We start from the raw sequence: 24,111 nt of genomic DNA, 5'->3' as shown, positions 1-24,111 counted from the left end.
GTTCCCACAGTAACATACGGTATGTTATGTGAAGTAGAGAGGTGTTTCGCAAAATGATATGAAGGAATTATTAAGTTCTTTTGTTTAGAATATTCCCCTTTAGTTCTCTTCATATGATAAAAAGAAATCTTGGTAAAATCGATGGCCTAACCAGAACAAGCATGGGGGCTTTTCAACATAAGAGATCATTGCTGTGCCTTGTAACATTGTATCTATTGCCGGTGGTGAGGGGACCTGCGTTGGGCTCATGTTTTTGGATTCAGGGATGGCACACAGCTCTATCATAGTAGAGCACTTAGTGCTCTAAATCGTTAACTACATTTTCTAAACACATGTTTTCGGTCGCAGAACGGCTTTATGCTCTCCCATAATAGAGTACTAAGTGCTTTTTTTTTTCTGAATACATTTGGAGAGTTGTATGACAAATTTCCGTAGTTGGTAGAGCTTAGCGCTTTGTCACAGTGGAATACTTAGTTCTCTAAATTGTCAACCACTTTTTCTAATAGGGAAGAGCTCAAAGCTTTCCCATAGTAGAGTACATCGCACTGAAAATCGTCGAACATTTGTTCTAGGCATAGCCCAGTCGTTATTCTCAAGCAGAGGCGGCTCTCCATTAGTGCAAAACAAACAAACAGAATCGTTTAGCTTTGTTATGAGCGCATTTTTGGGATCTCCCTCTGTACTCCCACAGAAAGGTCTGTAGTACTTCTAACCGTTTGGTGTTGAGCATCTCGCAAATTAGTGTCTACGGCGCGCACGTTTTCCTTGAAATGTCACACACACACACACACACGCACACACGCGCACACACACACACACACACACACACGCACACACACGCACACACACGCCCGCACGCACGCACGCACGCACGCACGCACACACGCGCGCACACACACGCACGCACACACACACACACACACACACACGCACACACACACACACACACACACACACACGCACACACACTTCGAAATCCGTGACGTCGCACGCGGCGATTTCACTGCGGAATTTTCAAATGAAGCTTTGGCTTTAATTTTCTTCTCCCTAATAAACCCTTGATGCCGAAATTAACGACAGTACAGTTCTCAGAGTACAATTTACCAATCACAACTGATTCATTTCTTCACTGCGTGTAACTTTAAAAATGACTACGGTTATTGTGAGCGCTCAGTGCTGCGTTTTCATCGTTGAGTGGTCCCTCTCGCCCACCAATATCGCCCACCACCGAGTTCTCGCCCACCAATATCGGAGAGTCGGGTTCGTCGACCTACAAGGGCCTCGCATCGCGTTTTATGAATTTCGTGTGTTTATTTCTTCGAGGACAGTCTGAGTTGCGGTCGACTGTCGATATCCAAAGAAATGGGACATCGCGAAGGCGACAGACAACAGTAAAAAAAAAAATCACACAAAGCAGATATTTAACTGAAAAATACTATGAGATAATAGACAGCGAGAGAGCGAGAGAAAATCTGAATTCCGACGTGTCATTGTTATCCTATCGAGTCGAAGAACGGCGGCGGCGTGTGGGAAGCCTTCGAAAGGGGGGACTCCGTTGTTTACGTCTCCAGCGGTGAGGCGCTGTGACGCGACCGACGAGTATAAATTTCAGCCCGCAGGCACTCTCGCACTCGGCATTCTTCGGCGCGAAGTGGGGGACGCGTACATTGTAGCCCCTTTACGGCTCAACCGAACAGCAACAGTCGCGAAAGATACAGAATATATATCAGAGCCAATTCCACCTCCAGCGAAAGCTGTATATGAATTATAGAGCATAGATTCACCTGTGTTTCCACCGTGTTTATTTATTTGCTCCCATCTGTTCCTCTGTGTTCTTTTCTGGGGCTTATCTGCCATTTTCTGTTCTTCTCGTAGGCATCTGTGATATTATTTATCCCTTTCTGTTTTCTTCTGCTGATCATCGGACTTGCTTAGCGATAACCTATTTTCTGTCGTATGGCTTATTTTTTACTGTTTTTCTACTGTTAGCGGCTCCGAGCGCGTGGTGTCTTACTCCCGACACTGGCGTTTCGCTGGTTCGGATGGACGAATGAATCAATGCCTGACCACATGTGTGCCTTGCAGCGTGCAGCGCGTGGCCTTGTGGATTGACGCCGCGCCCCCCCCCCTCTCTCTCTCTCTCTCCACCCGAAGGAATCAGTGCCGCGTCAAACTGCGCAGGGCGTACGCTAACACGTATGCTTCAACGAATACGCGTGGGTGAGTGATTTTAAATGAAAAGAAGAGAAAAGTGAGCCCCGTAACTGTCTCTCAGCTGGAGGACACCTCAACAGTAGCTTACTATGGTTGGGGGTAAAGGAGGGATTAAAAGGATTGGTTTAAAAGGTACAGAGATATAGAGATCGGAAGGAGGGAGCGAGGCGCAGGGACAGCGACACATGGAAGTAAGAAGATAGGAAAGATGGACACGGTCGGAGGAGTCCGAGGATGGGACACCACTCGGCGAGAGCTCTTGTCGGAGTCAGTAGATGGCGTAGGGCGAGTCCAGTCGGCGAGAGCTGCGCTGTCGTCGGAGATCGCGGGGGCACAACCGGTCGGCGCGAAATCCACAGAGCGAGTCCCGCATACGCGTTGTCAGGCCTTTAGCACTTCGGCGATGCTGGCATTCGTGACCAAGTAAGCGCCGGCGTTCCAAACGTGCAGCCTTGCTCGGCTTACGTGTATCAAACGTGTTACCTGCGCTACGTTAAGGCAAGGCATATATGAGCCGATCACAGGGCTCTCACCTGAAGTGTTACGAAGTTGAAGGGAGGAAGGAAACATTCGGACCCTAGATGGATTCGGACCCTAGATGGGACATTCGGACCCTGCCTAGATGGATACAGCTGAGGTTGCGGCTGTATGTTTTTGCGACAGCAGCTAGACGAATTCGAGCTTCCTTGGATGTGCACTGGCTCGCACACTCCTCCTCTCTCCATCTTTAAAGCTCCCCCATCCCTTTCCCCTTTTTAGGGTGGTCGACCAGCCCTCCTAGACTGGTTAACGTCCCTGCATTCCTTTTTCTCCTCTTCCTTGCTTCCTTCCTTCTATCCCGCTCTTCCTGGTCATACCGAACGACGCGCGTCTATCCGCCATCTACCAAACTGGCTGAACAAGATATTTATTGTTGTTTTTGTTGTTTCCTTATATATACGTAATCGAAGGGCCCCACCCACTTTGGTTTTAAGGAACTGCAAATCAACGCTTGGTCTCTGTTTCCATTGCTCTGTTTCTTAGTGCTGCTCTTTTCCGGGTCGTTGACGTTAGCACTCATAACAGAGGGTTTAGAATGGTGTGCGTTAAGCCTTGCGTTAACGCACGCCATTCCATAAGGGAATAACGTTAACGCACCACCACCATAAGGGAATAGCGCATGGGATGCGCCATGCGCTATTTCCTTGTTTACCCGCATTAAGTGATGGAACAAGCGTGCCCATGTTGTACTCAGGCTTTCGAATGCGGGGGGGGGGGGGGGGGGGAGGGGGGCTTGAGAAACGCCTATTAAGGTCCTCGGTAAAACACACGCATCTATCTAAATATCAAGTAAAAGAGCCCTATCACCCCCCTTCCCCCCAAACCCGGCTATGGACTTGGTCGTACCCAACGAACGCCATCTTTGCGTATCCTGCTCTCGCGATGCTGAACGGAACTAAACTCGGGGACTTCAGCCATCCCTCGTCGCTCAAGCTGTCCTCAACAAGCTCCCTTCCCCTGTACCTCTGTATATTCCACAGGGTCCGCGCGAGCGCGGTATTCTTAGTGAAACCCGCCGCGAGTTTCCTTTGTTTCGTTCGTGCTTCAAAGTGTATACCCGAGCGCCGCGGGCGTTCGAGTTCGGCGGCGACGTCTTGATGCACGCGTATATACCTGGCGACGCCATCGACGTTGCCCCGTCGTTCCCGTCGTCCATTGTTGCCGGGATTCGTATTTATGGGCTTCTCGGGGACGGAAGAAAAGATGGGGGAGGGGGGGGGGGGGAGAAAGACCGCGTATCGCACGCGTTGCGGCATTCGCAACGTCAAGAAACGCCACTACGTTCGCTAAGGTAAGAGGGGGGGGGGGGGGGCTGCTCGCATAGCACCCACCGACGGCGACTGCTGGGGATAAATATAGGCAAGGCAGCGTTTTCGCCTAATACGTCTTCTCTTTGTGCCCGACTCCTCCGAGACGTGTTTGGAAAGATGCGGCGATTTTGCGCATATTTCCACTCCTGAAATAGACAACAATCCAAAAGAAGAAAAAAAAAAGTCCCCGATGAAGCGTGCCAGTGATGTCTCCATCCTCTGCCTATAGGTGATTCTCTGTATGCTTTCTCCTGGAGATGCCTTGATTCCTTCGGGCGTTCAGTGATTTTGTATGTATGTGCTTCCCAGATATCGCACTAGCTCGCTCTTTGCTTTTCGCTCTGCGATGAAACTGACTCGGCGCTGATTTGGGAGACGACGGACGGAGTCTCTGGCGCCTATTGTGTACGTGCACCGAGGCGGCGACAAGCTTTGCGATGCCAGTCGCTTTCTTTCTACGTGTATATGGGTAGATATTTCGTCCATTTATTTTTCGGTACATGCCTATTGTTACCGGATTCGTCACAAAGGTCGCGACCGGAGAACGAAGAAGTGCTTCCGTCTTGTCTTTCGTTTCTTTCTTTTTAATTTTTTTTCGCCTTGTCACTCCTCGATACGCAGTGACGGGTTTGTGAAAGCATTCCTGCCATATTTTTTTCGGTTTTCTTAGTTTCAAACTGTGAACCGTTTTTCCTTTATTTGATTTCAAATATATTTGTTATCATTATGAGCTATGTTATCCTAGTTGAAAATGATAACAGAACAGTCCGTTCCAACAACAGAAATTTCTAGCGTTACAAAGTAGTTTTCTGTTGTTACTACAAATTTCTTGCGCAGCAACACACTTTCCTATTGTGCAACAGATACGTATTTTTGTTGTGTATAATAAGGCATGACTTCTCTAGTGTGGGTTACGTTGAAATAGCGAGCTGAAGTACTACATGAAATGTTTGTACTGTTGTCATGCGAGGAGGGGGGGGGGTAATGTTGCCCTTCCTGGTGACACTGCGAACATTAGTTGAACAAAAAAAAACATTTGGGGGGGGGGGCTGCCCCCTACTCCTCCGCAAATTGTGATGCAGGGGATGTTTTACCAAAATTATGTAATGAAGATATGTGTTTTTCTAAAACAGCCGAAGCCTTCCGGGAATGTCCCCCCCCCTTCCCTTTCCCCCAAAATATTACTGGCTTCGAGCCTGAGTATCGCATAACTGTGTCATCACAACAGGCACCAAACGGTTACACAGAAACGTCCCCTAAAGTTACGCTATAAGTTTGCTGTGTCACGAAATAAAGATATAGAAACCTGTTGACACATCGTTGCATCAACCTCACCTCGCGACAGACGGCTGGGCAAGAACGACATGTCATGTCCCAAAATACGACAAGACATCACAATTCTGGGTCTTCAAATTCCGTTGCCCTTTTTCATTGAAATATAGATAAAACATGCTGATGTAGTTCATATCATGCTTGAATATTGCTAGCGTACACTTTTTTTTCCAGCGAATTGCTTATCTGGCGCGTCTCAACGCAATAGCTGTGTATGTAGTATATCCATAGCTCTAAATTTTCTGTTTCATGGCTCCACTTCATTCGTCGCGCTGGTTCTCGCTAATGGGTAGGTGATGCTTCTAGATATTTTGTCATTCTTTTGTTCATTTTTTTTTGTTTTACTGTCACGACGCAGCACACATGCATGTTTCCTACACAGCAACAGGTCGTAGACGTAACGGCACAAGAAACAGATTAGGTTGACATTTACTCGGTGTGCCTCATCTGGCATGTCAACGCATTTCGGCGTGCTCTGTTACAGCAAGATGGATGTAGTCAAAACACTATACGCGGTGAATTTCGGGCAGCGTCCTCTTGGCTTCTGAGGTCTCTTCATAATGTATAGGCGCCCTGTGTATTTTCGACCACCTAAACACAGCAGTTCCCGAACCCCCGCGCCACTTTTATACGTCATCGGACGCGAAAAGATAGAGATGGAAACGGAAAGAGATACCGCAAGTGAAATCCTGGTAATAAGAGGCATTGGAGGCTAATGATTCTGTCTTCAGTCTGACTGGGAAGGGGAGTGGGTACACGCTTTTTCAGCGTTTCGAAATCTATATGATAATGAGCTTCGCGGGGCAGAGCTTAGCCAACGAACGTGACTGTGGGAAGCGCACCTTTTTCGTTTTTCCCCACCAGTGGTCACGAAACAGAAAGCATCGTCTGAAAGGTTTGACGAGCAATATAATGCGCATCTCACTGCAATGCATGATCGCCTTCTATCGTTGCCAAACCCCTTCCCCCATATCCCCCACCCGTCTGCTTTCCTTGTTATCAGTATATTATGTTAGGGCTATCTCACTGAAAACAAAAAAAAAAAACCATTCGTGTTTGTTCTGTTGTATGATGGTCACCCCCTTAAGTTATCGTCTGCTGTTTGTCTGTTTTTCGTCTGCTATTCTTCTGAAATTCGTCTGCTATTCGTCCTCTCTTCATCTGCAACGAGAAAGTCTTCTATAGTATAATAGCACGTAAAGCGCCTGTTCCGGCCACGAACGCGAGGATTGTGGCGATATCCGGTGTCTTTTCCTTCTGCTTCTGAAAACGGCGGGCTGATGATCACGCGACGCACTATATAGTGCCAGGAAAAGGGACGTTGACGCGCGAATCCATCTTCGTACTCATTAGGTCTTTCGAGCGAGCTTCGCCGAGCAGTGTGGAGGAAGAGGAAGTGCAAAGGGAGGAGGTAGAAGAACGCTCGTATAGCAGACGACGGGTGCAGCTTTCCCTCTGCCCCCCACCCTCTTTCATCAGCTAAGCTAAAATGGGGAGGGCTGCCGTCGTCTGCTTTTCTTGCCTGCAAGCAGACGACTCTAGCTGCATAACCTTTTTGCGCTGTATCTCGTTCTCTCTTCGAGGAGTGTACAGATTGTTCTTCCTCTTCCTTCCTCTTTTTACTTTAATTTCATCCCTTGCCGGTGTCCTATAGGTGTCGTCGTTCAGGGAGGGGGGGGGGGGGGGCTAGCTTTATTTTGCGACGTGCCAGAGAATGAGCGGAGAGACCGATTAGCGCACTAATGGGCGTCGGCGTGCAGATTTTGGCGTTATTGTTGGGAAGCTTTATAGCATACGTTGCGCCTCCGTAGCCTTGACTTCAGCGTGAATGAACGCCGGTGGTCGGGCGATAACGCATTGTATGGGCTTTCGTTACGCGACTGCTGTACTACGTGTGGCAATGAATAAGTGGGCGAGGAGTTATGTAACTGACCACCATATATATATATATATATATATATATATATATATATATATATATATATATATATATATATATATATATATATATATATATATATATATATATTGCCACTTGGCCGTTAGTTACGGCGAGCGCAAGCCATGGCTGCCCGCGAGAATGGAAGACGATGTTCTAGGGCAGCACGAGCTCTGGCTAGTTGTTTATTATTGATGAAGCCATCTTGCGAGTTTTCGGTGCGTCTCCCCGCCGGCTCAGTTCTTCCTAGTTGAAAACCTTCTGTAGCACGTGACAACGGGTGGAGGTGCTGGGTATCGATCCCAGTACATCTCGCACGTGACAATATATATATATATATATATATATATATATATATATATATATATATATATATATATATATATATATATATATATATATATATATATATATATATATATATATATTCTACCCACACCTATGTAGCAATATTTTATACTTTGAATGTAGCAAAAGTTTTATATCCTGTATACCAACCCCCTATGTGGCAAATGTTTTTATATCCTGTACATCCACCCCTTATGTAACACCCCCTTGTGGGGTCTTTAAGGAAATAAAATATGATGATGATGATATCTTATATATGGCGCTGACTGACACTCCTACTTATATAGGCTCATAGATGGCGCTCACTGACCCTCCTACTTCTAAATTCACATATAAACCCCAAAAGAGTGGATGGAGGGAAGGCCGCTGTGATAGCACAGTGGTTAGAGCATCGAACGCGTTATTCGAAGGTCGTAGGTTTGATTCCTGCTCACGGCTGGTTATTTTTTCACCCACTTTTCTTCTTATTTACATTCCATTGGTTCTAATAACTTCCCCTGTACATTCCTTCGCATTACTGTCTGTTATATATATATATATATATATATATATAATAACTTCTTCGACACTAGTAAATAATATGAATAGGATGGAGAAACGTTGAATAACTTGATTTGTTTATGTTTCAGCCGTGGGACCGACCTGCGTCAAAATATATATCTATCTATCTATATATAAATGAATAATAGTATGAGAGAGTAAGATGGTATAAGATGGTATCACGAATATGACCCGCTGGTCGTAACATGGATAATGTCAAAATCTAGTCGCGTACGTCGTGGAACTCCATCCGCCAGACGTGTAGCACATACCCGCGTACGGGTACGTGCCACAGTTGTGCGGGTACGTGCCACAGTTGTGCGGGTATGTGCCGCAGACAGTTTCTCTCTACCCAGGAACGGCGAGAACAGATGTGGGTAAAATTAACCTGTCAGCGTTAAGAAAATGCTGCCATGGGCAGCGTTTGCCCGACAAATTCAAATAGTAACAGTCAGGCTCCCAGAAGGAGTCTAACTCCAGTGGACAGTCAAGTATTCTACCGCAGGGCCACGCCATGCAGGTCTCGGAACGACTTTTCAAACAGACCCTAATGTTCGTCAAACGTCAATTGTGATTGCACTGCATGCTATTTCGGTTCTATAAACATTACAATATGTGTTTCTCTGATAGAGTCGTCACGTTGGGTTGACGTCAATGGTGGTTCGTTGCTATGCGGTGAAGTTGATTTATGTGGCAGTGTCCAGGTCTACCATCCTCGCAAGCACCATCGCTTCATATCAGCTTACCGCTTCTGGTGTGGCTTATATCCATGTTGATGTTAGCATACTTACGTACCTGTAAGCAGCTGGTTATATGGCTACATGTTCGGCTGTTTAACATGTGTCTGTGCGTGCATTTGTACTTATCTTTAGCGCCACTTCGTGCCCGTTTCGCACCATAATAAAAAAAAAAACAAAACACAACACAGTCACCTTTCACCCGCATGCTTCGCAGAACATCGATTCCCACCGTACGTGGCATCTGCCGGAGTTTCCATCTTTCTTCTTCTGCAATTGATGCTATATACCCAAATACATATCTTTGTTGTATATAGTAGGGTAAAAGGGTGTTGGTTGCGGCTCCTTAATACTCCTTTTCCGCAAAAACGTTGTGGTTCTTTGCGGTAATAACAGGCACAAACAGGAATAATATATGATTGTGGCCAGCACCATTGGAGAGGTTGAGGTGCAACGTTCTTCGATGAAAATTCTGTTGCGTAGTCACATCTCCAAAAGTCTGAAAGTGCCTGGTTCACAACAGGACGGGACGGCTTTCAGCTCTCCCATAGTAGAGTACGAAGTACTCTAAATCGTTATCTACTTTTTCTAAATACACGTGAGGTTGTTCATACGGGCTCGCGAATCTGAACCTCACAGGACGGCTCTATGCTATACTATTGAGGAGTTTCAAGTACTCGAAATCGTTGACGACTACTTAACACACATATTCTAAAGGTAGCTTATGGTACTTAGGGCCGCTTATTGCTCTCCCCTAGTAGAGTACCACGTACTCTAAATCATAGAACATTTGTTCTAAACGCATTGCTCTTTCGCAGGGAATTTGTCGTCTTTTCTTAAAGGGCCACTCACCAGGTTTGACAATTTTGAGTTCACAAGCGCAATGTGTAGACGAGGCGTTCATGATCACGTCTGCCGAAATTTGCAATGCTACGCACTTGGCATTGGGTCAAATTTCAAGATGAACGCTGCTTCCCCTCCCTTCTGCTCGTCATGAACCGAATCAAGAAATTTTTGTGGCAAAATGTTCCTCGTCGGACAGCCAACAACTTCCACTGTCTAATTAAAATTTGGTATGGGGCCTGGTGAGTGGCCTGTCTGTCTGTCTGTCTGTCTGTCTGTCTGTCTGTCTGTCTGTCTCTCCGCCGTAACGATACCCCAAACGGCCAACACCATCCGCAGCGCCCACCGATATTGCTCAAGTTTCAGCGTTCATACTTTTGCGATTGTCAATAAAAAAGCAAGTATTACAGACATCTGAGTCGCCATTACAACACGTCAATATCTTGTATGTGTGCCTTTATACTAGAGAAGGCATACATAAGTAATTCTACGGACCGTAGCGTTTATCACGCTGTGCTGACAATGCAATGCGATGCTAAAAAAAGGCAAGTATTTCCAATGTTTTGCTAAGACGACTTGGTGGTGGCTCCTGCCCGCCTCCGAGACAGGCACACACGCCGTCCTTGGTTTTCGAAGATAACTAGCACTCGTGTCTAACGTGCCTCGATGCGCTCGTTCGCCTTCGCTATATATATATATATATATATATATATATATATATATATATATATCCCGGACATGACGACGACGTCGCCGGCCTACATATGTAGTTACGGCGACGGCAGAAATTCACCGACAGTGTCCATAGAATTGCTATCGCAGCCCCGCCGCGGTGGTCTAGTGGCTAAGGTACTCGGCTGCTGACCCGCAGGTCGCGGGTTCGAATCCCGGCTGCGGCGGCTGCATTTCCGATGGAGGCGGAAATGTTGTAGGCCCGTGTACTCAGATTTGGGTGCACGTTAAAGAACCCCAGGTGGTCGAAATTTCCGGAGCCCACCACTACGGCGTCTCTCATAATCATATGGTGGTTTTGGGACGTTAAACCCCGCATATCAATCAAGAATTGCTATCGCAGGGATCCCGGTTAAAATTTATCCCGAGTCCCCAAAAGTCACATATCCAGAATGGTCACGTAGTACTCTACGGTACTCACATGGGAGGCATTGCTTGCGAACCTGGGCAAAGCAGCCTCCTCGTGGGCAACTCTCCTTAGTTTGACGTCTTGGGTGAAGTCAGTGAAATCTCAATCTAGAGCTCGGGCATTGACTTGCGTTTTTAAAATAAACGTGTTTCTTTCTCTCTCTCTTTCTATGATGTAATACAACGTGAAGCTTCTGCGCACACATTTTTTTTATTTTTTCCCAGCGGTTCCCCCTCAAATAAATTAGACCACTGTCAAGCTATTCGGGAATGCAACGGGAACTCCAACATACATAGTGTATTAAGGTACTGTTGTTATTAGTTTATCCTTGAAGTGTTTTAACAGTAATATAAATAGAAGCTTGTAATGGCCGTCATCTAATCTTTGCAGGTCCTTCTTCTTTCATGCCTTCCTTGGGTCGCCTCTCGAACTGTAAGGAAGTACGAAGTATCCAATAAATGTACAAACAATGAAAGAGACCATCTCTTTGAAACAATACCAAGCTTGAGATATCATTCCAAGCTGTTATTAATTTTCTGGTATGGCATAGACGACTTCTTCAACTTTGCGTTTTCAGCAGCTTTCAATATCAAGATGCCTCAAAACAAAGGGAACCGCCACGCTGGCCTAGTAGTCATGGATCTAGGCCGCCGACCGAAAGGTCGTGGCATCGAATCCCGACGTAAGCATCCACTTTTGAAGGAAGGCAAAATGCCAGGGGCCCGTGTGTTCAGGTTTAGGCGCGTTAAGGAGCACCGGGTATTGGAATTTTCAGGAGACCTCCACTACTACGTCTCCCGCAATTATTGTTATTGTGATGACGTTTATGGAACCGGAGAAGTCGCAACGATGTCGCAACGAAAAATGGCCGTACGACAAGTCTGGCAAAAGGCGGCCCAGGTTCTCGTGCAATCAGAGCACGGGGTTTTTCCTTCTCTTTGCAAGGCGCATACACGTTAGTGCGTATGCTCCACTACAATACCCCCCGGGTTGAAGAGTAGCCATCCTGGCGACTCAGGGAGTAGGCACAATGAGGGGGTCGTAGTAGGGCTTGAGACGGTCGACGTGTACGGTCTCGCGTCTTCGACGGCGCAAATCTGGCGATTGTGTTAGGGGCTCGACGATGTAATTCACTGGTGAGGTTGCGTCAATGACACGGTATGGACCATGGTACCGGGCCAGAAGTTTAGAAGACAGGCCAGGAACGTGCGGGGGCACCCAAAGCCACACGAGGGAGCCAGTACGAAACGTAGGCGCTATGTGATGAGCGTCATCATGCCGGGTTTTTTGTAGACCTTGAGCCTCACTTGTCATAGACCGAGCCAACTGACGGCAGTCTTCAGCGTATCTGGTGACTTCCGAAAGCGGGGAGCACTCCGATACATCAGGGCGGTACGGGAGTATGGTGTCGAGTGGGTGGGATGGTTTGCGGCCGTACAACAGAAAGAATGGGGAAAAACCGGTAGTCGCTTGCGTCGCGGTGTTGTAAGCGAAGGTAACAAAAGGCAAGACAGCGTCCCAGTTAGTGTGGTCGGAGGAGGTGTACATCCTCAGCATGTCGCCAAGTGTGCGGTTGAACCGTTCAGTGAGACCATTCGTCTGTGGATGGTATGCGGTAGATTTCCGGTGGATGATGTTGCATTCAGCGAGAATAGCTTGGATGACCTCCGACAGGAACACTCGACCCCTATCACTGAGTAATTCCCGTGGAGCCCCATGGCGGAGAATGAAGCTGCGGAGAATGAAGAGTGCAACTTCGTGGGCGGTCGCTGCTCGTAGAGCTGCAGTCTCAGCGTAGCGTGTCAGATGATCGACGCCGACAATAATCCACCGGTTTCCAGAGCGACTATATGGGAGGGGGCCATAGAGATCGATACCCACGCGGTCGAATGGGCGAGCCGGGCATGGAAGCGGCTGTAACATGCCAGTAAGGTGCCGCGGAGGTGTCTTGTTCTGTTGGCAAGTGGTGCAAGACTGAACGTATTTCTGCACAAAGCGATACATTCCTCGCCAGTAATATCGTTGGCGCAGCCCTTCGTAGGTTTTCAGGACACCTGCGTGAGCACTTTGAGGGTCTGCATGGAAATTCATGCAGATGTCAGAGCGCATATGAGTTGGGACAGCAAGGAGCCACTTCCGACCACCAGGCATGTAGTTGCGGCGGTACAGAATGCTGTCTCGCACGGAAAAGTGGGCTGCTTGTCGGCGTAGCGCTCTCGTGGAAGGGACAGCAGACGGATCGGTAAGGTAGTCGAGTAACAATGCAAGGTATGGATCTTTACGCTGCTCCGAAAGCATGTCAGTGGTGTCTATTGGTGACAAGGTGGTAAAAAGTGGTGACAGAGAAGCCACATCTGGGGTCAAAGGCGATCGCGAAAGTGCATCGGCATCTGCATGCTTGCGACCGGAACGATATACTACACGGATGTCGTATTCTTGCAATCGAAGTGCCCAACGTCCCAGGCGTCCGGACGGGTCTTTCAATGTGGACAGCCAACATAGAGCGTGGTGGTCTGTGACCACGTCGAAAGGGCGGCCGTAAAGGTACGGGCGAAACTTCGTCAAGGCCCAGATTATGGCCAAACACTCCTTCTCTGTCACGGAGTAATTCAATTCAGCCTTCTTGAGAGCGCGACTTGCATAGGCGACTACGTATTCGGCTTGGGTGCCTTTCCGTTGTGCCAAAACTGCACCAAGACCGATGCCACTTGCATCGGTGTGAATTTCTGTGGCAGCAGCGGGGTCGTAGTGACGAAGAATGGGTGGTGAGGTCAGCAGGCGGCGCAGCTGGCGAAATGCGTCGTCACATGCAGGTGACCATGCAGATATACCTTTGCTCTTGGAGAGCAGACTTGTTAGAGGTGCGATGATGGACGCGAAGTTGGGCACAAAGCGACGAAAGTACGAGCAGAGACCAACGAAACTTCTTAGAGCTTTCAGTGATGTGGGCAACGGGAAGTCAGCGACAGCCCGAAGCTTATCGGGATCCGGAAGAACACCGTCTCTTGTGATGACATGTCCCAAGATGGTTAGTTTTCGTGCTGCGAAGTGGCACTTTTTGGAGTTAAGTTGTAGGCCCGCAGAAGTTAGACACGTCAGAATCTCGTGGAGGCGAACAAGATGTGTCGGGAAATCAGACGAAAAGACTACGATGTCGTCCAGGTAACACAAGCAAGTTTTCCACTTATGGGCACGCAAGATGGTATCGATCATGCGCTCAAATGTGGCAGGTGCGTTGCACAGCCCAAATGGCATCACTTTGAACTCATATAGACCATCTGGCGTTACAAAGGCTGTTTTAGGGCGATCACATTCAGCCATTGGCACCTGCCAATACCCAGAACGCAGATCCAAGGATGTAAAGTACTCGGCGCCTTGTAAACAGTCAAGAGCATCGTCTATTCGTGGTAGCGGGTAGACATGTTTCTTCGTAATCTTGTTTAAGCGGCGATAGTCCACGCAAAATCGAACGGTGCCATCTTTTTTCTTGACCAGAACGACAGGTGATGACCAAGCGCTTTGAGAAGGCTGTATCACTCCACGTTTAAGCATGTCGTCTACTTGCTCCGTAATGACGCGGCGCTCTTCGGCGGAAACGCGGTAAGGACGCTGTCGCAGAGGCAAATGTGAGCCGGTGTCAATAGTATGAGTGATAGTCGTGGTGCGGCCCAAAGCAGGTTCTTGAAAGTCGAAAGAAGAGCGAAACTTGTTAAAGAGAGCAACAAGTTGGCGGTGATGCGAGAGGGGAAGGTCTGCGTCAATAGCATTGTCGAAGGCTGACAAACTTGATGGCTCAGACGCATGAGTTATTGCGGCAATGTGACATGGCGTTTCGTCGGGAAGAATAATATCATCGATATGGTCGACAGGTTGCACATATCCCAACGTTTCACCACGAAGTAAGCTGATGGGGTAGTTGCAGTGGTTGGTAACCAGCATTACGGTTAAACCAGATGCAATTGTAAGAACGGCAAATGGGAGAACGATGCCCTTGCGTTCAGTAAAAACAGGAGATGGCGTAAACACCACCGTGGCGTCAGGTTGCGCCACACATGAAAGGCTTACAGGGACCGAAGCTTCCGGGGGCAAGGTGATGTCGTCGTCAGCGATGAGTTTGCAGAGCCGAGGAGACCGGTCGGGTGGTGGAAATTCACATTTGGTGGAGGCTGCTGAGATCCCCAAGCAGACCTGGAGCTCCGCTCTCGCAAGTTGCCCGAGAGACCACTGCAAAACATGACTGACGCAGTCGCCAACCAGCCCATCCCAGCCCAGCCAGCACCACCGGCTGTCCCGTCTACCTGCCCCGGCGCTACTCGCCAACGGGACCCACCAATCTTCAGCGGCAGTGGCGAGCAAGACGTCGAGGACTGGCTCTCCTTGTACGAACGCGTAAGCGCCAGTAACAAGTGGGACAACGACTCTAAGCTCGCCTACGTTATATTTTACTTGGCAGACGTAGCTAAACTTTGGTTTACGAACCGCGAAACCGCCATCGCCAACTGGTCTTCCTTTAAGACACTCGTCACTGAAGCGTTCGGCCGACCAGAGGTCCGCAAGCTCCGCGCTGACCAGCGCCTGCGCCACCGAGCCCAGCAGCCTGGCGAGACGTTTACTAGTTACATAGAGGACGTGCTCGACCTCTGCAAGCGTGTGAATCCATCTATGCCCGAAGAAGAAAAAATTCGGCAGATTCTCAAAGGCATCGAGGACGGCGCATTCCAGATGTTGCTAGCGAAAAGCCCGAACACGGTGGCAATCGTCGTAAACCTCTGCCAGAGCTTTGATGAATTGCGCCGTCAGCGTTCTATCGCCCGACAGAGTGTCCTACCACCGGATTCGATCTCGCCCGTCACACTCACAAATGCCAACGTTTGCAAAGAAAGTCTGTCCAACCAGATCAAAGACTTCATCAGGGAGGAAGTCGCCCGACAGCTCTCCCTGCTGCCGCATAGCGACGCGCCCACCGCAAGCCTGCCTACGACACTGCAGCAGGCCATACGCACGGAAATTTGTGATGTCCTCCCTACAGTGCAGGCCCCTTACCCAGCACCTCCACCAAATGTGATGACGTTTATGGAACCGGAGAAGTCGCAACGATGTCGCAACGAAAAATGGCCGTACGACAAGTCTGGCAAAAGGCGGCCCAGGTTCTCGTGCAACCAGAGCACGGGGTTTTTCCTTCTCTTTGGAAGGCGCATACACGTTAGTGCGTATGCTCCACTACATTATTATTATCGTAAGAAAATGAAATAAAACTGAGAAAATTCCGCTCGTTAGGACGAGCACTGATTGATACGCGAAAGCTACCGGGAGAACTTTTCGGGGGCACAAATACAAACTTTCAAAGCTCCTTCGTAATATAAACTGTTTGTTTCATTGTACCATTTACGAAAATCCATCTAATAAGGCACTGTCTATTTCCGACGGTATCCTGTTTCAACTGCCGTCCAAGATACGTATACACCCAGAGCGAAGAGAAAACGCCAGTGCCTGTTCTATCTCCGAAGTTCGGCCTAATGCCCCGTATCTTGGCAGTTGATAGGTTATTGAAGGACTCTCCAAAAAAAAAAATAGAATAAGTAAGAAATGAGCTTCCGCGCACATTTTCGCCCACGAAATATGTGTGTCACCTCGCGAACGAAAGCGCCATCTATAGAACCAAGGCTGCATGTACGACTTCCCAAGACCCAATACAGTGGGTACTAAGCCTACTTTATTTTCTTTATCGCTGTGAAAGAAATAGAGAGACTATAGTGTCCATTTTACCTTATCTTCGAAAGCTTTCGCGTGGCCGACTCTCTGCGGCGGTTTTTGCCCAGGCAAGATAAAGCGCGAAACAGACGACCGAACTGCGAAACATGCGAGCAAAAAAAAAAAAAAAAGGTCTACACAATACTGACGGCCATGCATGAGACAGGCGAACAGACGAACAAAAAAAAAGACACATAAGCAGACGACTGTCGGCCAGACGAACACGCGAAGAAGACGAATCTTGTCCGTGTGGGGGCAGTTCGAAGGAAGTCAAAATGACCGCTCGTTTAGGCTTGAGACCCAGCTAAGCTCTGGTCGTATAAGGATAGCGCTTGCCCAGTTGTACCTCGCTATCTCGCCCCGCTTAATACGACCGCGCGGAGAAGTGATACGCCTTTGAAAATCAGGAGCCGCACTCCGCGCTCTCGCGAGTTCTTGGAATCTTCTTCGCTTTCGGGTGAAGATGAAGAAAAGACGTTGCGTTTAATGTAATGGAACCATTTCGAATTCAATTTGAGAGCGTCCATAGGCTTTCTCCTTTTATGTCTGCAGGCGGAGAGTGCGGAAAGATTCCTCCATCCCGTCTCGTATTTTTGTGATTGTGTTTCGTCTATTTCTGCACTTCGTCGTACGCATTGGCGTAGGTCAGATGGGTCCCGTTTCTATCTCCGCAAGTCGCCGCTAGGGGTCTATGCCTTTGCCACACCTTCTTTGTGTATTTTCTGATCGTCGCTGGCATTCTATGATAATTTCTTGTAGGGGAGCCGTTTCAATCGAAGTTCATATTTTTAAGGCGAGTTTTTTTTACAATCCCCCTTCAGTGAAGACTCTCGTGGAGTAACAAATACGTCAGAAAACATGTGTAGTGAAGAACAACAAAAAAAAAAGAACTCGGCAAGACGAGTATAAGGGCACTTCAGTCGAGTATCAGGGTGGAGAAACGCCGAAAATTCGAGAACAAGTTCTGTAATATAAGAGTCCTTCCATAGTAGCCGAGTACGGAGAAGGAAGGGTGAGCTGAACGGATAGCCCTCTGCACTTGTGTATATAGCTAGCCGTAGCTGTACCTCTTGAAAGATAACGACCTAAGAGCTCTTCTCCAGGCTAGTGTTAAGAGAGAAAGCATGCGACTGGCTTTCTCCGAAGCATATGTCTCTCTGTTTTGCACTGTTATCTTTCATTTCTCCTAGTAATACCTCTTTTGACCAAACGGGCAGTACTATTCTCCTTGTTGGCTAGAGTCGTGCACAAGTATCTAAGAACAGTAATCCGGAAGCGTACAAGTGTATTATACCACCTGTATCATAGATGGCTGAGAGACAATGGAAAGAAATGGGTACCATTCGTTAATCTTGTTTCATTTTTATTATGAATGTAGGAACGATAGTTGAAACGTAGCGTGCAGTGACATTATATTGTTATACAAGAAATGTCATAAGTACCTTTTTTTTTTTATTGAATGTCTAATCAACTCCAACCAAGCAGCACATAACAGAATGCATACGCACAAAAATATTCAGCCGGTCTAACAATCACACAACCGAGTTAAAGTGGGTTGAAACGTACACATATTTTATATAATGTCCGAGCTAGCTTATTTTGTGTGACAGCCCGCGGTGCTTTCTAAATTCGAGCAGTCGCTCGACTATGATATACGCAGTCTACGTTACTGTACTATACTATATGATAGTATGATATCAAGTATGAATTGTGCATACCATGTGATATGCCATGTACATACCATGTGCAATATCATGTATGAATTGTGCATACGGATACAACAGAATGGAGCCAGACAACACATTTCTGCCAATTATCTCATCTTTACGCAGTGCAATACGAATGCATACCACATCATACTACATCATATCATGCCACATCATGCCATACCATGCCTTACCATGCCATACCATGCCTGACCACACCATACCATATCACATTACACCACAACCATACCACACCATGTCATACCATACGAAACCATATCATACTCTAGAGTGGCACGTCGGGTACGCAACATGCTACGCTTCGCTGCGACGCCACGCTGACGCGAAATCGTGTGCTGTAGTTACAGCTTGATTTCATGCTGTCCTCCAATATAGTCGTGAAGTTCCTCTGCGCGCGTGTTGCTTTTAGATGCGGAGCATCTAATACTCGAGGCTTGTAGTGCGGCGCCGTCCGCAAGCTTCCTCCTCCTCCTTCCACCATCTGTGCATCCCTTCCTCCTCTACACACCGCGCGCACTTCACTCCTCCACCATCTGTGCACCCTTCCTCCTCTACACACCGCGTGCGCTTCTCCTCTTCACGAACATTCGCTAGGTGTATAATGTAGCGCGCATGCGCCGTCACGCTTCGAGAACATCGGCAGCTGACGCGCGCTCATGCGCCGTCGCGCTTCGAGAACATCGGCAGCTGACGCGCGCGCATGCGCCGTTGCGCTTCTCCCCCTTCTCGAACATTCGACAGCTGACGCGCGCATGCACCGTCACCCACCATCTGTGCCACGCGCGCTTCTCCCCTTCGAGAACATTCTACAATTCTCCTGATTCTCCAGTGCACGCGCATGCGCCGTCGCGCTTCGAGAACATTCAACAGCTCACAGTGCATGCGCCGTCGCGCTGTATATATACTCAAGGTCGGCGCTCGCTCGCTCAGTTGCCGCTCGTCGGTTGGTTTGTACGGCGCGTCGACGTCCAAGGTCGCGGTGAAATGAATGCCAACGAATCCACAAACACAATGATCGACGTCCCTTCGACCAGCGCCACCCTTTCGCATACGTGTGTACGTGTTCACTCATTTAACACCCCCTCCTACAACCACGTTAACCAATTTAGCCATCGACCCAAGTAAGTCGCAATTTAACACCCCATTTCACAACCACGTTAACCAATTTAGCCATCGACCCAAGTAAGTCGCACTTTAACACCCCGTTAACCAATTATATGCTCCGCATCCTCCTCAGTGTTCCCCCGAGGGAAGCTACGGCCAATCTTTTTCTTTCGTTTTCCTGTGTATCTCATTCCTTGTTAAAAAATACAGCTTCTTACATTTGTCGTTTCCTTCACAACTTCACAACAATTCACAACGAATTGCCAATAGACTTTTTCGTCGTGATACAGCCACTGGTCAATTATGTTCGTGTTCCATTTCCATTCGATATGTGCACTCTCTCGAAGACCAACGTTCGTTTGCCTACCGGTGCGTGCGATTTCCCTCCAGCGAACTTCTTGTATTCAATATATTTGTACTTTCCTATAAACTCTGGACTATCTGGACGTCCGTATTTTTTGTCTCCGACCGTTCCTCCGTGTTCTTGTTTTCGTCCTGCGTGTACACCCACTCTAGTACATTTCTCGTTTTAAAAAAAGAAACGAACGAAAATTAAGATCTGAAAGTTAAAGATGAACCTCTATTGTTGGTCGAGACACCGGTTGGTTTGCTGATATTTTCCATCCCTTGCTCTATATCTCACCACGTATATATATATATATATATATATATATATATATATATATATATATATATATATATATATATATATATATATATATATATATATTGAGAGAGACAGAGATCGTTCAATTGGTCCGCTGGCCTTCGCTTTCTCTGCTCCGAAAAGATGCCAAGTATTTCCGTGGACGTGAATGCCGTATCACGCAGATATATAGTGCGACGAGCACATATAGGCGTTCCTTTGATGTTTTCGAATGCCCGGATGGGTGATGTTCCTTTCTATCAGTGGTCTCCGTGTGCTTGTTTCTTGTCTTTCCACGTGACTTCCTTTCTTGTCTTCCCGTCGGCTTCGTTGTTATCGGGCGTTCGCGATTCACTACGTTTCATTTTGCCGATGTCGTAGTTCTTCAGACTTGTTTCTTTTCCAGGGATTTGCCGGTGAGAGTGTGGCAAATGGAACGTTATGTACGTGCTACGCTTAGGTCACGTGTAACAAGGGGCGCTCGTGTAGATCGTGTAGTACGTATAGTGGGGCCTTCTGGGCTGGCGACGAAAATGCGGCTGCAACACGTAACGGTGCCTCGGGCTGCGAAGCTTGTTTCGTGGGGCACCGGCCTCGCCGTTGCTCCACGCCACATTCGAAGTTGGCTTTCGCGTCGTGCGACGCGTTTTCGAGTCACGTACAACGTGTTTTGCCAAACGACAGGCGCCGAAAGGCACAGAGTGGTCCGAGAAATAAAAGTGTTCTTTTTTTTCTTTTGGTATTAAAGTGGAAGACGAAGCGAGAAACCTGTGCATTTGTATGTATAGAAATGTGAGAGGGGAGGGGGGTCATGTGTGTGTCTCCGGAATATTTTGGTTGACGTCGGGCTTTGAGGGGGCCTGGGACGAAGTGGCATGGAACAACACGAGGCGGTTGCTCCCTGTGACTGCTTGGTGCCTGGCGTCGTGAGCACGAGTGTAACTGCCCCCCCCCCCCTTTTTTTTTTGTCTTTTTTCTTTGGTCAGAAACAACGACTATGCCGTTTGTGGGGCGGAGGTAGTGCGCACACACACACACACACACACACACAAAAAGCCACCTGAAAGAGACATCATTCTCGCGTTGATGTAGCGGCTATTTGTATGCGCGTGCTGTCGTATATGGCCTGCCGGCGTCTCGCTTATAAGCGTGTCGTTTTTCGGAGGACCCCTCCGTCCTTATATGTGTGCACGTGCGCGCATGGTACGACCCGCTGTTTTTCTCATTTTTTTACTTCTTTTTTGAAATTTTGTAGTCTTATTGTCTAGCTCGTAACGCTGCCTTGTTTTTATTTTTATTATTATTTTTTTCCTTGCGTACGCCACGTTGAAGTAAAGTGACAGGTGCTCTCGGACTCCGCTCGGGGGCGCGGCCGGAGAGATAGCGTTGTGCAAGTGCGCGGATGGCTTGAGTACGTGCGTACTAAAGCAGGGACGTGTGACAAGTTTAGTGGTTCTCACCACCGCCACGAGGGGCAGCACCTGCCCGTGTTATGTCTGCCAGCTGCTTTCTTCTTTGTTATGCATAAAACAAACAAAAAAAACTTGTAGGTGATCTGTGTTTGCGGCGCCCTGTATCCGAAAATTCGTGGAAATTAAAACAAATCTTCTGCGATAACAACGGCAGTCAAAGGAGAGAGGGAGAAATGTTCAGTGAAGGTGGGGAGGTTAGATGGAAGAATATTATTCGATTTGCTACCCTGCACTGAAAAAGAAAACAGGTCGGGCAGGAATGTAAGAAATACGAAGGAAACACACGTATGTAATATGAAGGACTGCAACATGAATTAAACACGTGCACACGCACACACACCAGCACACACATACACACACGTACGCACGCACACACTCAAGCACGAAATCGTATCCTGCTGGTGGCAAGTTATTGTTTTGTCAACTTTTCTTCCTTCTCATTTACACTACAAGTACTTCTATAGTTACAGACCTATACTTTCCCAGATGAATTTGTCTGTTAGTTCTCTTCTTATTGCGTGAAGAATGAATGTGCCAAAACAGTTAATCGAGGCCGGCTGACCGCATTAACTCCAGCTGTGCCTTCGTCAGGGAATGGCAGTATGAGACGCTGCCTGAAAAATATACGAGGGCATGGTGCAACAGTGGCATAAAAATTGCGCATATAATGAAAAAAAAGTGCGTTAAGATACAGGACGATGGTGAACGTTTATTAAGCTTAGAACCTTTCTATCGTGGGTCTACAAAATGGATATATGTGATTATTCTATTTTTCGTACAAGAACATCGCTAAAGGCACAGATGAAATTAGATACGCGCTTTCGCTGCTACTACGATACGATAGTTTAACAAAAATTGGTGTTCGGTGAGATATTAAGTAGGATTTTGCAGCGTTAAAGCGAGAGCAGCAGATTCATTCACATATGTGTGTCTCGATCAAAGTTGATGTCTATGTTTCAGTTTGAATGTTCTCATAAGTTCAATTACGAATTAGCTGGATTGTAAGAAGGCTCCCCGCTATGTGCTTTACCAAATACTACAATTGCCCAGGCTTTAAGGTTCATACTGTCCCATGTACCATAACTATTCGTGGCACTAGAGCGCAAAATCGACCATTAACGCTCAAAAGCTGCTTCTCAGCTCGTCCCTTCTTCTGAGATTTTGTATTACGTGGAGTAGTTTCTAATATACATGGTCTTTCTTTTTTTATGTACCAGTTTTCTTCTCAATTTGTTTTGATATTTTCTGGTTTTTTTTTTTTGTTGCAGCATTGTCAACAATATTTTTTTGATGCCGGACACTTTCATAGTCCTGTCACTGCTGCTGTACGGGTACCAGAGCCTGCGCAAGCGCAGCTTTTTTTTTTTCGGTCCCCTATTTTCGCATTAACATTGCGCTGTATTGTGCTTGGGGCAACGCTAAAATAAAATTCGGAGTTGGATTTATATTTTGTGGGTTTTCCTTAATTTATCGTTCCATCGATGAGATCAAAGTGCACTAAATTGTTATAATGCAGTTGTGCTCTGTAAGGTTATACTGTTCGTGGTCCAAGTGGTAAAATCTAATGACGGGTCTGCGCTGGACGGTAACTACTTGCGTTCAAAATATTTTTTTTTTTTTGCTGTCCGCAGTAAGTGCGAACTTATGTAAGGTATTCGTTACCTAGCCACACTAGTGGTTTAGTAACGAAACGCCAATAAAGATGATTGCGAACCTAGCTACTCGCAGTATTGTAAACTTGGAGTAAAAAAGAGAACTCTTATAGGAAAGGTTGACTGCGTGTAATAAGATGCAAAGACACTTATATTTGTCAAACAATATGTTTTTTTGACACAGATCGTGTTTACTGAAAATCTACGACGAGTATGTGCATTTTCCCCGTAACACTATCGAAAATGTTTTCTTGACCGCCATGTGTTTGTGTGAGGTAGCGTCATTCAGGTGCTGCGTTAAAATGACACTAAAGACAACCACTAAGTCGAAGGGGGTTGTCGCAACCGTTCGCATTATTCAAACAGCCCGCTTCTGCGAACCACCTGGTGACGTAACATTCGCCACGCCCACCCTTCACAGCCCGAAACGCCGCGCTGCGGCGCACTGGTATAATGGCATACAGCCAGGTGAAAACGGACCTTCGGTCGTTCTCAAACGTGAATTCAAGGAGTTCTTTTTTTTTTTCGTCAACCAACTGGAAATGAACTTTATTCGGTCTTTTTAGTTCACTACAATGTGCCATTTTATTCTGGATAGCTTGTCAACGGAAGGTTATTTGAACAGAGGCCCTTCCACGCTTTCGGACAATTTCCCACCGGTGGGGCAAATGTTGTTCTACACTTACCTTAATTTCTGAATTACCAAAACGCGTATATGCGTAATAATTGTCATTTTGATGATCTCTAGCGTTGACCATTCAGTCTGACAGAAGTACCAGGGGAAGGTGGAATGGGGAGTGCTTCGCCCCCCCCCT

At 47.3% G+C, this 24,111-nt stretch overlaps 1 protein-coding gene across 2 annotated transcripts in view; it reads left to right on the top strand.

Annotated features, from left to right (window-relative positions):
- The window catches only part of LOC119181497 (latrophilin Cirl), a 721,750-nt gene that overhangs the window by 289,555 nt on the left and 408,084 nt on the right, over positions 1-24,111 (top strand). The gene's annotated exons all lie outside the window — the stretch shown is intronic.

This window comes from Rhipicephalus microplus, chromosome 10, assembly GCF_043290135.1.
Source record: "Rhipicephalus microplus isolate Deutch F79 chromosome 10, USDA_Rmic, whole genome shotgun sequence".
Classification (NCBI taxonomy): Eukaryota; Metazoa; Arthropoda; class Arachnida; order Ixodida; family Ixodidae; genus Rhipicephalus; species Rhipicephalus microplus.
This window is presented reverse-complemented; position numbering and strand designations above follow the sequence as displayed.